This window comes from Oryzias latipes, chromosome 16 (assembly GCF_002234675.1).
Source record: "Oryzias latipes chromosome 16, ASM223467v1".
Lineage (NCBI taxonomy): Eukaryota > Metazoa > Chordata > Actinopteri > Beloniformes > Adrianichthyidae > Oryzias > Oryzias latipes.
The window spans coordinates 30437203-30450955 of NC_019874.2; the positions used below are offsets into that span (position 1 = coordinate 30437203).

The 13753-nt window shown below is 45.9% G+C and overlaps 1 protein-coding gene across 4 annotated transcripts in view; it reads left to right on the forward strand.

Moving 5' to 3' along the window:
- Window positions 1–13753, forward strand: part of rftn1 (raftlin, lipid raft linker 1) — a 262707-nt gene that overhangs the window by 124804 nt on the left and 124150 nt on the right. Inside the window, exon 1 of one of the 4 annotated variants that reach the window (XM_023964744.1) lies at window positions 7241–7714. The exons of 2 other annotated variants lie outside the window; for them this stretch is intronic. The gene's annotated coding sequence lies outside the window, so the exon portion shown is untranslated. Of the gene's footprint in view, window positions 1–7240; window positions 7715–13753 lie in introns of those variants that run through there. One more of the 4 variants, XM_023964743.1, reaches the window with a different exon arrangement.

A 13753-nucleotide genomic window follows, 5' to 3' on the forward strand; every position in this document is an offset into this window, starting at 1 on the left:
TTTTAATGTAAAGCACTTTGTGTTATTCTTTTATATGAAAAGTGCTTTATAAATAAAGTTTGATTGATTGATGACGTATGAGTAATTCTGTCATACGCTGGTCTTACGCTACACTCTGGCTCCTTACTGACCGCGTGCAAATGCTGCGTGCACAGGATGTGCATGTGATCCATAAAAGTGCCTGTGGGACGTCCACACCAACTACACTCTGCAGAAATGTATAGAACCGGTATAGCTTTAATGCTATTTTTCACGTCTACAGGATTATCAGGTTGTGCTGTTATTTTATGCCCAATCTTAATTCATCCTACTGTTTATATATTTCTGCTGTAAACATTGAAATATGTTTGTATTAAATCAAGATTTATACATTAACATAAATATATTTGCCTTAAAAGAGTAAAGAACAAATCTGAATAAAAGTTAACGCTGAGACACTTTAGGATGAATCTGGCTTATGAACAATAACTACCAACAGGCAGCACGTAGTACCACACACAGTATTTTAACTTGGTTGTACTTCATCTAAACATGACTTGAGTGTTGCTCTGTTTTTAAGTGAGGATGTGTTTGTAAACTAAATCCACACAGAAACTCAAACCTCTACCCGTTTGTTCTGGACTGTGAGCAGGAACAAATGTTCAGTCCGTGGGTGCAGTTCTTTATGTACCTTTGGCGTTGTGGGAATCTATACACTTCAGACAGAAGGATTAAGGTCAGAATGAAGGTATACGTGCACACATAAGCAATGAGATCTCTTAATGACCATTAGGTTCAGTGTTTCTGCTTTTAATCACCAACAAACTTTGACTTTAATTTGTTAACTTTAAAGTTTGGACATTTTGTAGAACCACCATCGAGACACGTTTGTAACCAAAAAGCTTTCTCATAAAAAAACAACACAGAAAAACAAAGTTTAAAGGACAAAGTGTCGGGTCAGTTTTTCGAACTGAGGTGCATTGAGACTGGAAAAATCATTTGGTCCGGACCGAGTCCTGATCCTCGCGTTTGGTCTGTATTCAAACTGCCGTCAAGAGGATTTCCTGTTTCCAACCAAAGCTAGAAAAAAACATGTGACTGAAAATCTTTACTCATTGGCCAGATATGAGGGCGGGGTTAAGAAACTAAAGGCAGAAATGATGGAAGACCTGTGTTTTGCAGTCCTTGTATATTGATAGTTCACCAATTCAAACTTTGTATTTTGGTGACCAACTTTGAACGTCTGCATCCATGTCAGGTACGACATTTTTCCTGCTTCTTTGGTCCGGTGGAGACGTGTTGCAGGTTGGTTACTGCAAGAAGACGTCTAGGAGGGTTCACTGATAAGTGTTTAGGAAAACAGTGAGAAGTGATGTGGATCACATTGAAAATTGTTTTGATGAGTCTGCATTCATCCAACCACATGTCAATGAGTTGCTGTGTCTCATCGTTGTGGTGTTACGGCGTTGTTTGAAGAGAATTCTGTTCAGGAACTACAAAGTAGCTTTTATGGTGACGTCACAGCGGCGCCGCATACCAAGACACAGAAAAGCACGTAAAAAGCATTTGCAAAGGTGTTAAATAAACGTATAAACGCATTTGCAAAGGTGTTAAATAAACGTTCTGTTTGATAACACGACAATCGTTGCTTTATATTTGTCCGTGGCTCATCTGTTGTTTCATTTCTACTCCTCTACGTTGATCGTTTTGGTCCAGTTGTTCCACTCCGAGGACGGATTGTATTCGGACTGAGGAACCTCGGAGCAAACCAAAATTCAGTCCGATTGGAAACGAACAGACACCACCTCCAAAGACGGGTCAGAGAGATGTTCCTGGTCCTGGACCACATTCCGCTTGGGTGTATCCAGACTGGAGATTTGTTCCAGAGGGGAAAGACAACTGGTTCACTTCAATGTGTGTCCAGTCTGAAAACAAGACCAGGGATCCCTTATGCTGCAGTCTTGGACACAAAGAAACGTCTAATGGAAACCTTAAAAGATGCTGTTCAAACCAACAACCGTGGTTATCATAAGTCATGATCAGTTTCACCTTTATCTTTGTTCAAGGGAACCAAAGTTATTAGATTTCCCTGAATTCTGTTGAGCTTGACCAAAGAAACTTCTGCTTCTGATGGAAACTCAGTCTCGGCTTTTAGGGCTGATGGAGTCGTTGGGAGTCGAGCGCTGTTGTCAGGTAGAAACAAATGTAGATGTAAAGGTTAGCACAGTTGCTGTTTGTCTGGATATTGATCCTGTGATGGACCTGTTTGAGACGTTTTCTGTCTTTGATCTGAAGTCATATGGAGATGAATGGATTTGTAATTCTGTGCAGTCAAAAAAAAAATCTAGAAGTTTAATGAGAAAAAAAAAAGATTTGTTTTACACAGGATCACACATCTAAATATACTGGACTCTAATTAAATCAAAAGTTATGATGGTTAGAAAAAAAAAGATTAAAAAAAGAACCCGACACGAATCTGTTAAAACGGCTCATCCTCTCATCTATACAGTTTTCGTTTTTTTTTTTTTTTTAAACATTAGCGTCTTTTTTTCGTGGAGTTTCCTCTGTTAGAGAATTTTCTTTGATATCCTGCAATGATCTATTCCACCGTGCATGCATAGATAGTGCTTAGTTAATGTATGTGTGACTGTGCATCAGAGCCAAGACATTCCTGGTTTCAATCATCTCAAAGTCATCCAGCATTCAAACTGTTCCTGCACACGGCTGAAAAAAGCACATTTATTTGAATTTAAGCTTTTTCAAACAAACAAAACTAAGATTAAAAACACATATTTATGTTTAAAAAAATCAAGTCTACATTAAAATGTGTTTTAGTTTCTTTGCAAAACCTTCCACTTTCATTTCAAACACTGGGTGGCGCTGTAACATTTCTAGACACAGTGGAGGTTTGAAAGAGGCCAGAAAACTGCATGAGGCGGTGATGAACACCCCAGCAGACCCAGAATCGGACAGTCTTTCTGTTCATGAGGGCACAGGAGCACCCAAACGGTCGTTCTGCGCCTCCGTAAACAACGCCGGTACAAACGCCACGCATGGATGCCCGTCTTCAACGACTCTCACTCAGCTTGTCATGTAGCAGTCGTCCCAGAGTTCTCTGGTGGGAAAAGCCATGTGGGAAAAGTCATGTTTACCAGCGTTATGCAACATTAAGCCCTCCTGATTACAGCTGAACAATAAAACAAGTGTGGGAACAGAGGTCTCCAGTTATTATCCTGCACCAAAGATCCTTCTGTGAGACGCTGCTGGTCATCATTAGTGCCTTCCCAGTGCCAGCTTCACCACTGTGGCATGTCTGGGAGTTTATTCATTCATGAGGATGGAGCCCTGCTATTTTTCCTTCGACCTTTGACACTCAGGGCCAGCCTGAGAGATGTCCTTCCAAATGTGGACCGGACCACATGTGTTGGCAGCTTCTGCCTGTAAGATGGGGTCATTAAAGTCCAACCGAGCTCCTGATGCAAGCACAAACAGATGCAGGAAATCTCCATATTCAGAGGAGAAATGTATCATTAATTTGAGCCCTGCAGCAAGATGATCATATTAAAACATGATCATCAAAATCCAGGTTGTATTGTGGCTGAAGATGACTTTGAGAGGGTCAAATCGCATTAGACCAACTTCAATGGAAATTGAGTTTTTACCATGTTGTGTTGGGAAATTATTTAAAGAAAATTAAACTTGAATTTGCATTTCTGATCATTTTTTTATTCAAAGCGGGATCAGGAGCAGACGAAAACATGTCGTTTAAAAATAATCGTATTTTTTACGTTTAAAAGGCAGGGGGCGGGGCCACAAGCCTCATGCATCCACTGTCAAACAGATCCATGAACGTCTTTGTTTTCCTCGTCCAAACGGGAATCTGGATCCAAACTGTACGGCTGGATAGCTCTGATAGTTTTCACCGTTTTTGTTGCACCGCTAATGTTAGCTGGAGGTTGTGAGGGGCTGTAAGCTAGCTGGAGGGCGTGTAGACAAATATCCTTCAGCAACGGGGAATGGCTCCCCGCCAACGCTCACAACTCAGAGGTTATTTTCTAATGAACTCCTGCTGCTCTGCAGAAACTATCTACTAAAAAACGACAAAGGATTTTGGATTTTGTCTAAAAACGACAGAATCATAATTGAAAGACCACTGGAAACACTTTGAAAATAGATCAAAAGGTGATCAGGATTCTTCTCTGCTGTCATTTAGAAATCGGTCAAATGAAAAATGTCTCCGTGACATGAATCTCCTAAACAACAAACACAAGCTGTGGTCCGGCCCCCGTCTATGTTTCTGTGTGGTTGTTTTGCCAGCTGATCATTTCTTTCGGTGGCGGTGGTTTAACATGGCGTACATGTCTGCAGCGGAGCGGCGTGGAGGCTGTTTTGATGAAAAGGCGAGGGGTCAGCAGCGTTATTAGATTTGTTTTCAGGGGACCGCACAGAGCGAATCGAAATTAAACGCACTCCATCCGGCAGTGTCTTGGCTCAAGCAGCTTTTCCTTTCTGCAGACGGCATCTTTCCTGAAAAGCGGCTCACACGTCCTCATTCCTGCAGCTTTTTTCTTCAACCCGTTCAGCATCCTGGAGAAGAAACGTGCCAAGCTCGGATATAATAGCTTCTTTGTGAAGGATTCTTACTCGACGCGGGCTCCTGAATCAGAGCTTCCCCCTTTTGTGCTACAACTCGAGGAAGTGCATTTCACCAAAAAGCCCAGAAACAGTACAAAATACATCTGCATTTGTTCTTCTCACTGCATCTGGAGCAAAACGGAACAAACTGCCATAAATATTCTGTGGACGCAGAGGCCACAATGCCCAACTTGAACAGTGATAATCCAGCAGTGACATCAACAGCATCCAGTGTGTCTGGAAATGGACAGTTGATCAATAATGTCGATTATTACATGTGAATGTATCTCATCCAAGCCGAACATCCATTGAAGAAACTGTGCAGCAGCTGTTTAAGCACAGATCCTTTAGGTTCACATGACTCGTGGAGGTGATGTGATGGTGTGGGTCAGCATTTCTCTAAATAGGAAACTTCGGCTACTCATGATTAAAGACAGATCATGACAACCCCATATCTCCACCTGAGTATTCTGGGAACTGCCTTTTATAGTCCTAAACTCAATCCCAACATTCTGTGGGATCAGTGTGGTCATCAGTGAACGACACAAACACTGTTTGGAGGATACGATGATGTCACAACTGCATGACCGGGATGATGGATGAGGAGTCAGGCTTGTTTTGTGGCTGTTTGTGGTTCCTCTAGATGCAACTGAAGCTCCTCTTTTGTTAAATGAATCAACTGTAAACGACCAACATGCCCGGTTCCTTCCAACCTTATTGAGTCAATCCACGAGACGCCAGGAGAAAATGAAGAAGATGTAGAAGTTCTGTTCATGCATGTTCCCTACAAATATACCATTAAAAATGTAAGCCTATGAAGCTGTGTTGAAACAAAGAAATAATGAACCAAACACATATGTCTGTCATTTTTAGCAAAGTTTAAATCGATTTCCTGACAGTTTATGACACAAATGTAATCATGTTTGCTGATGATACTGACTTGTTTGCTAGTGACGGACAGAATGACGTCAGTCTCTGAATGCAGGAAAAACAACTTTTCTTTTCAGCTGCAGTGGCAGCCTGATCACAAGAGTGAAAAGACACAACAAATCTGGATGTTTTACACATCTGAGTCTAACTTCTCCCTAATCTGAGCTTCAAGAGGCACAAAAGAAAAACAGGACCAAATCTCAGAGGTGAACAAGTCTTTGATTTACAAGAAATAAAAAAGCATCTTTAATGTGATGATTCCTTTACATTTTTTATGCTTTATGAAGGATTAGTTTGAGGGAAAAACAGCAGCTCTGAAACCTCACAATCCTTCTAGAAACATTACTAAATATTTATGAGTAAAAACAAGCCAAGAACACGTTCAGTATCATAGTGGAGACATTTTCTTTAAGTGCAATAAATAACAACAGTTACGATGACTGAGATTTTACTGCCATGAAGAAAGATGACTCCTTCTATTGATTATGTATTTTACCACCTATTGCTTCCTATCATGACTTATTTATTGCATTTTTAGAGGTCAAACGATAAAGTCAGAAACTGTTGGATCAGCTGTAGATTCAGTTCTCCTGCAGCAGCTCTTATCACTCTTATAGTTCTCTATAAAATCATCTTTACATGCGAAGCTCTCCACCGTCTCTGTGTTTGTGTCCTTCATCGTTGAAACCTTTTTGCTCCATTTGGGGGCAGCAGAAACAAGCTGTTGGTGCTGAATCTGGGTTGGTTTTTATCAGAAATACTTGAACAGAAAATAGGATCATTTGGGTCCATCTGAGGTGGGTTTTTTATCTTTACCACGCCTCACAGAGCTGCCTGCTCAGAAACTCACCTTTGAATCTTTCACCAAGCTTCTGTTTGTTTTATTAAGAACCAAAACTATTAAACGGATATATTCAAAAAGCTTAAAAAATCAGGATTCATGGTTTACAATAATTCTATGTGTGTTCCTAGAAAAGATGCACTTTAGTGAAGGTTTTAGGAAGCCCCTCCCACATAACACAGTTTCATATATTGCAATTCTTCAAATGACCACACGAGGCTGGTTTCAAAAGAGCTGTTTCCTACCCTTCACTGTTAATTTTTTAAAATATTTGATTACCAAATTTAATCATTATTTCAGCTTCAACAATATTTGTAGAAGACAAAGTCTCTCTTCTCATATGAAATGTATATTTTAGGATTTACAAGGTAAACAGAACATCACATGTGTGCGGTCTTAAATAAATATTTCCTTTTCTACGTTAAATATATTTTTAGCTCTTTATTTTTGGCCCCTGGTCTTTTGGGGCCCCCTTCCCTGATGGCATCCGCCCCTGTGTTTGCTGCTGCATTAAAGAAATGGAAATTATGCAGCTGACTTCAACATTTAAGTACACAGCTATGGGGGTCCTGACCCGGACATATAAAATATGCAGAACTGCAACAGAAGAAGGAAATGCGGACGGTCTCACGTGCATTTTCGATCAGCTGTTTTCTGTCACCTGCTCATCGATCCTCCAAATAAATGACTGCTGCTGCTCGCCGCCGAAGCAACATGCTTCTTCCTCCTCTTCCTCCAGCCCTCTCTCCCTTTTCTCCAACTCTGGTATTTCCCAAAAAGCCTCCCTCCTGACTCCCCTCGTCATCCCCCTCCCCTCCCCTCCTCTCCTCAGGCGGGTGCTTCGGTCGGCGGCGTGGAGCTGCGGCGGCTGCCGGAGACGCCAGCAGGAGCGGGGAGGCTGCTGCGAGCAGACGCTGGGTCGGAGCGCCTCAGACGACCACAGGGCAGCGAGAGGGAGGCGCAGGAGAGGAGAGAGCAGCACAAAGGAGGGAGAGACAGGGGAGGGAGGCGAATATGTGACAGGATGTGGTTTCTCTGAGCTTGCAGAACATACTTTGAGCATGACCGAAACACGCCGAGAGTACAAGTGTGCTTAAGCTCCGTTAGGTGAGGGGGAAGACGAGCCAAACCGCCGAGCAGCCGCCGCTGAGCCCTGAGAGGATTGTGTTTGGCAGGAAAGCCTCATCATCCTCGGACAGGATCCGAACCGCTCCTCCATCCTCTCCTCTCTGCCTCGGAGCAGAATGTCAGTTTCTGAAGGAAGCTCAGCCCCAGCAGCTGGATCCGTCTCCACGCACTGAAGAACTTTTCTACCAGATTGCAAAACAGGTCGGTTTGCTTCCTCTTCCCCTTCCTCTTCCTCACGCCGTGGGTTTGTTTAAACTTCAGCGCATGTGTCACTGCTCTCTGCCCTCATTCCCCGCGTGTCACCCTCTGTCAACTTGGACTGCGTGTTTGCCGAAGTCATCAGACGAGCCGTTAAGCCGCCAGTTTGGGTCTTGAGCGGCGTGATCGTGGTCCACCCGTGAAATGTGTGGAGGGAGGTGGGGGGGTCTGAATCCCATCTCCGTTCAGGAGTGGGTTACTGTGAGAGCTACCCGTGTCTGTTTACACGCTAACAGTATGTTCCTCCAGACACGAGTTCATCCAAGTGTGCGGGGGGGGGTTACACAGGAAAACAAGTTGAAGGGTGGCAGGAGGTGAAGGAGTACTGAGGAGGGAAGATGAGAGAGGAAGAGGGAAGCAGAGAAATGACTGTGTGTGAGTGAGAGGGCTCCATATCAGCAAACTGCTCTGAATTAGTTCCAGCTGGTGAGAAGCTGGAAGGTCAAGAGGCTTCCACGCTAAAACCCTCACTCACTCAAAGAACCCGTGTTACGCTGATTTACTGTAGAACCAGGCGCTCCGGACGCTTTACGCCTCATCAGATGCTTCATGTTGCGCTTTTTTAAACACGAGTTTGCACAAGAAAAACACAAAGGTGACAGAACTGCAGCAGAAAAATACCAGGGGTTAAAACGTATTCTAGTAATTCATGGCATGTAGGTTTGTTTCACAGAGTTTTCTCTGGCATATCAGTTAAAAAAGTGTGTTTTGTTAATATTTTAATATCATCAATTTCATTTATTTATTTATTTTTGGGTTAATTTGACCAAAAGAAAATTTGTTTGAACCTTGTGGAAAACCATAATTAACTTTTGTGCGACTTGACCAATCTCAAGGCAGAACCCTTGATTCCAGTTCTGTGTTTGAAGATCTGAACACAGCAGGGAAATCATATCGGTCCGTCCGACGGTTCACATCGTCTAAAACAACACCGGACTGATGCTGCTGCTATGCCACGCTCAGCACATTCCTGAACATGTGTGGCACGTTCAACAAGGTGCTAAACGTGGGTTTGTGTACATGATTTGGTGTCCACACTGGACTGATGCTACCTGATAATAGCGCATGTACTCAGTTGGAAGAGGATTGGTGCAAAATGGCGCAAATCTTGCTTCCAGGCTTTTTCTAATACAGCTCTCTTCCGATACATTAAAGACTGTCTGTGCGTTTTTGTTGGTAGAGCCTGGAAACGGACTTAACAAAGTGCGTAGCCACGCATGGACACAAGAGTTTTGAACGCAGACGTCCGACACGCACAGTTATGCTCGTTTACATGGACTTTTCATGGGAAGTGGTCGCTCAGACGAGCTTTTCCGAGCCGGATGTGAACGTAGCTTTACACTCGTTCCATGCAGTACATGCCCTTTCCTTGTTGTCTCACCCATCACTAATAAATGGAGATAAAACTTCTTTATGGTTCTGTTTCCTTTTGGCGCCTCCCTTCAGTGAAAGGGAATGACCCCCATGCCGTTATCTTCAGTTTTACACGTTCCTGGCTTAACGCTCAGTATTTACCCAGACTTGGGACCGGCACATGGAAACACTGGGACGTACCCCCATTGTTACGGGGGGAATGGGAGGTACCCAGGCGCAGAGAGGAGAGGAGGCAGGAGGATGCAGGGAATGGATGTTTAATAACAAAACTGGAACTACAAAACAAAACCACTGCAACAGGCAGGCAAAACTCGAGACTCGAAAAACTCTGAAAACGGGGGAGCGAGACAATTACAAACTATGGACCAGCACAGGAGGAAGGGAAAGACAGGACTTAAATACATACAAGGCAACAAGACACAGGTGGAAACACTCAGGACTGAATGGGTCAAGGTAAAACTCAAAACAACAACGAAACAGGAAATACTACAAAATAAAACAGGAAATCAAGGAACAAAACACAAAGTGACTGAAACCGTAACATAACCCCCCCCTCAAGGAACCGCACCGAGGTTCCTCCAAGAGTCCAGGAGGAGGGGGCCCGAAAGGCCAATCCAAGGGCCAACAGCAGTCTGGCGAAGCGGGTCCGGAGGACGGCCCGGAGACCGCCCTGTCCGGCGAGGCGGATCCGGAGGGCGGCCGGGAGGCAGCGCCATCCGGCATCGACAGTCTAACCAGCAAACGGCTGGCGGCTCGGGCTCAGAGTCTGGAACTGGTGGCTCGGGCTCGGGATCCGCGGCGGGCGGCAGCGGCTCGGGGTCCGCGGCGGGCGGCAGCGGCTCGGGGTCCGCGGCAGCGGCTCGGGGTCCGCGGCGGGCGGCAGCGGCTCGGGGTCCGCGGCGGGCGGCTCGGGTTCGGGGTCCGCGGCAGGCGGCTCGGGTTCGGGGCCCGCGGCTCGGGTTCGGGGTCCGCGGCAGGCGGCTCGGGTTCGGGGTCCACGGCAGGAACGGGAGGGGTTGAGTCCGGCAACCTCCTCGGAGCCAGAACGGGTCGTGGAGCGTCCGGGACCCTCCTAGGAGCAGGAACGGGCGGGGTCGCGTCCAGCAACCTCCTCGGAGCCGGAACGGGTCGTGGTGCGTCCAGCAACCTCCTCGGAGCCGGACCGGGAGGAGTTGCGTTCAGCAACCTCCTCGGAGCCGGAACGGGTCGTGGTGCGTCCGGGACCCTCCTAGGAGCCGGAACGGGTCGAGGTGCGTCCGGGACCCTCCTAGGAGCCGGAACGGGTCGAGGTGCGTCCGGGACCCTCCTGGGAGCAGGGACGGGAGGAGATGCGTCCGGCAACCTCCTTGGAGCCGGAACGGGTCGTGGTGGGTCCGGCTCCCTCCTGGACGCAGGACCGGGTTGGAACGCCTCCAGTTCCACCTCCGGAACCAAAACGGGGCGTCGAGAGGGACGGTGGCGACGACGACGGCCCCTTAGCACAGCCAAACGAGGCCCGTCGAAGAAGGAGGCGGGGAGCTGACCCTCCAAAGTCCACTGGGACTCGACCCCCTCCTCCTCCAGGTAAGGGTCCTCCCACAGCCACAGGTCCTGGTCCAGAGGCTCCAGGAAGGCCCGTGGCCGGAGACTGTCCAGCGCCATCCAGGAGTCAAGGGAGGACTTACGGTGAGGGCGGCGGTGACGACGACGGCGTCCTCTTGAGGTTAGGCGACTCCCCTCGAAAATGGAACTGGAGACCTGGGACCAGGGGCATCTGGTCCTCTCAGCTTCCTGGCAATATGCCTCCAGGAGGCGCATGTCCCTCATGCCCGGGTAGAGGAACTCGTCCGGCCGGTCTTCGTCTGCCTCCTGGCAGAATGCTCCAAAACACCCAACGTCACTCTCTGCTGGGTACATATCTGGCTGGTCGATAATGTTACGGGGGGAATGGGAGGTACCCAGGCGCAGAGAGGAGAGGAGGCCGGAGGATGCAGGGAATGGATGTTTAATAACAAAACTGGAAACTACAAAACAAAACCACTGCAACAGGCAGGCAAAACTCGAGACTCGAAAAACTCTGAAAACGGGGGAGCGAGACAATTACAAACTATGGACCAGCACAGGAGGAAGGGAAAGACAGGACTTAAATACATACAAGGCAACAAGACACAGGTGGAAACACTCAGGACTGAATGGGTCAAGGTAAAACTCAAAACAACAACGAAACCGGAAATACTACAAAATAAAACAGGAAATCAAGAAACAAAACACAAAGTGACTGAAACCGTAACACCCATGTGGTTGCAGTAACCTACAGGACCTAGTGATTCAGGCTGTCTAGCCAGACCTGACCCTACCTAATTTCTGAGATCACACCAGAATGGTTGTGTCCATGGCATGGATAAATAAGGTGGACTGTTGTGTTCTAGAGAAATGGCTATTATAGTCATGTCTAGTTTATTTTATGACAGTGATTTGTCATGTAGAGCACCACAATAGGAGCTCCAGTGCTGAGATCTAAATACATGCTTTTATCACATCAAGAATGGTTACTGTAATGCCCTCCTTTCTGGTAAAAAGAAACCACTCTTAATCGCGTCCAGCTAGTCCAGAACTCGGCACACGCTAAAAGTTAAAGTCCCCACCCACCCCACCCCGCCCCCCGGGAACCATTTGGTAGATTAACCCCCCAATCCAACCCCTCAATGCTGAGTCTCCAGATTTTTAGAGTCTTCAGAATGACTGGATTTGAACTCACAACCTTCCAGTCACAGGGTGGACACTACCACAGGGCCACTGAGCTGGTTACCAGTCAATAGGAGTGTTCATAGTCTCTGTCCGTCTTTTATATCAGACTTGCTTTTAGCTTATGAACCTCCCTAAACCCTTAGGTCCTCAGGTGAAGGCCTGCTGAAGGTGCCTAAGGTCAGTGGGGCCTGGTGTGCCCACGTTAGGCGCATTGGACCCGGGGGTTGGGGGTCTGTGGGGCGGGAGGTGCTGGGGATGAGTTGTGCTCGTGCTGCTTGAATGCTGACACCCCAGCCAACAGGAGGACAGGGCGAAGGGCGCCTTCTGGGTTTTCTCCTCTTTAGCATTTTAGAATCATTTCTCTTTTACTTGTGTTTGTTTTTGTGTATTTTATTATTTTATTGCATGTGTGGGGATTGGTGTTTTTGTGTTCTTGTTTTTTTTATCTACAGCACCTTGACCTGTTCGTTTTTTCATGAAAGGTGCTATAGAAGTCAAATTAATTAGAATTTTCAAGATTTGACTTGGACTGTGAATTGAAGCAGTCATTTAAAGCAAATAGCTCCCTATGTACAGACATCTACACTCTGCGCTACATTTCCATTGAGTGCCTAAATTTCATATTAGGGCAAAGCTACTTTTCTCCACTTCAGAATTCTGTTAATTGCTTAAACGGTTGCAGAGTTATGGTAGTTGATAGAACGTGGCACTGGAGCTCAGCGCTTGTGTTAAAGGTTAAGTGTATCTGAGCAGCGATCACGCTAGCTGAAGGAACTGACTTTGATATCAAACGTACTCGTAAACAGTTTTCCTGGTGTGAGAAGTCAAAAATGTTTTGGTTTGTACTCTCACAGTAAGTGGAACGTGCACCGAGATGAGGCAGGAAGAGGGTTAGTTTGTCTCTTTATCCAGTAGCAGTCTAGTTCTGAGACAGATGAGGTGGGGAAGCCACGATTCTTGGTTTAAAACCGAATGCGACACCATTGAACGCAACCGTGGGGGAAGTGCATCGTACAGTCATGTTGTAAGTGGCAAACACTTGTGTAAGAAGGATTTATCCATCGTTTTATTGCATTACAGCAGGCTTTGTGTAGCTTTTCTTCATTCAGACTTGCCTGTTAGTAAATTTAAAAAAAGATTTTCATGATTATTTTGTTTTGCTGTATTTTAATATCCTGTCAAAGCGAAACAAAACCGTGACCCAAAAATGGAAGTCAGGATGGTGAATCATTGCTTCCCTAGTACCTAGTCCCTACCTCTAAGTAACCCTTCAGCCCCCCCCCCCCCCCCCAGCTTTAACAGGAAGTATTGGAGAGCTCGCCTGACGTTACAAATCACTTTCCTGTAGATTTTCGTTCTGTGTTTTAGCTGTATGTGACGAAACAATGATTTACTTCAGAAACATCCGTGTACAGTCACGGCCAAACGTTTAGAGAATGACAGAAATCTTAGTTTGCTGCTGAACTGCTTTTAGATCTTTGTTTGAGTTGTTTGTGAGAAATATAATTACAAGCCCTTCACACTTTTCAAAGGCTTTTATCGACAATTACATGACATTTCTGCAAAGAGTCAGTATTTGCTGTGTTGGCCTTTCTTTTTCAGGACGTCTGCAATGCGACCGGGCATGCTCTAAATCAGGTTCTGGTCCAAATCCTGACTGATAGCAACCCATTCTTTCAGAATCACTTCTTGGAGTTTGTCAGAATTCGAGGGTTTTGGTTTGTCCACTCGCCTCTTGAGGATTGACCACGAGTGGGTTTGCTGATCCTATCAAGTGTTGATTGAGGTGCAATCTTAGTTGCCACAATACCCTCTTCTTTGATGCCATCTTTCTGCAACGCAATGATGGCTGCACGCGTTTCTTTGCAGGTCACCATGGTT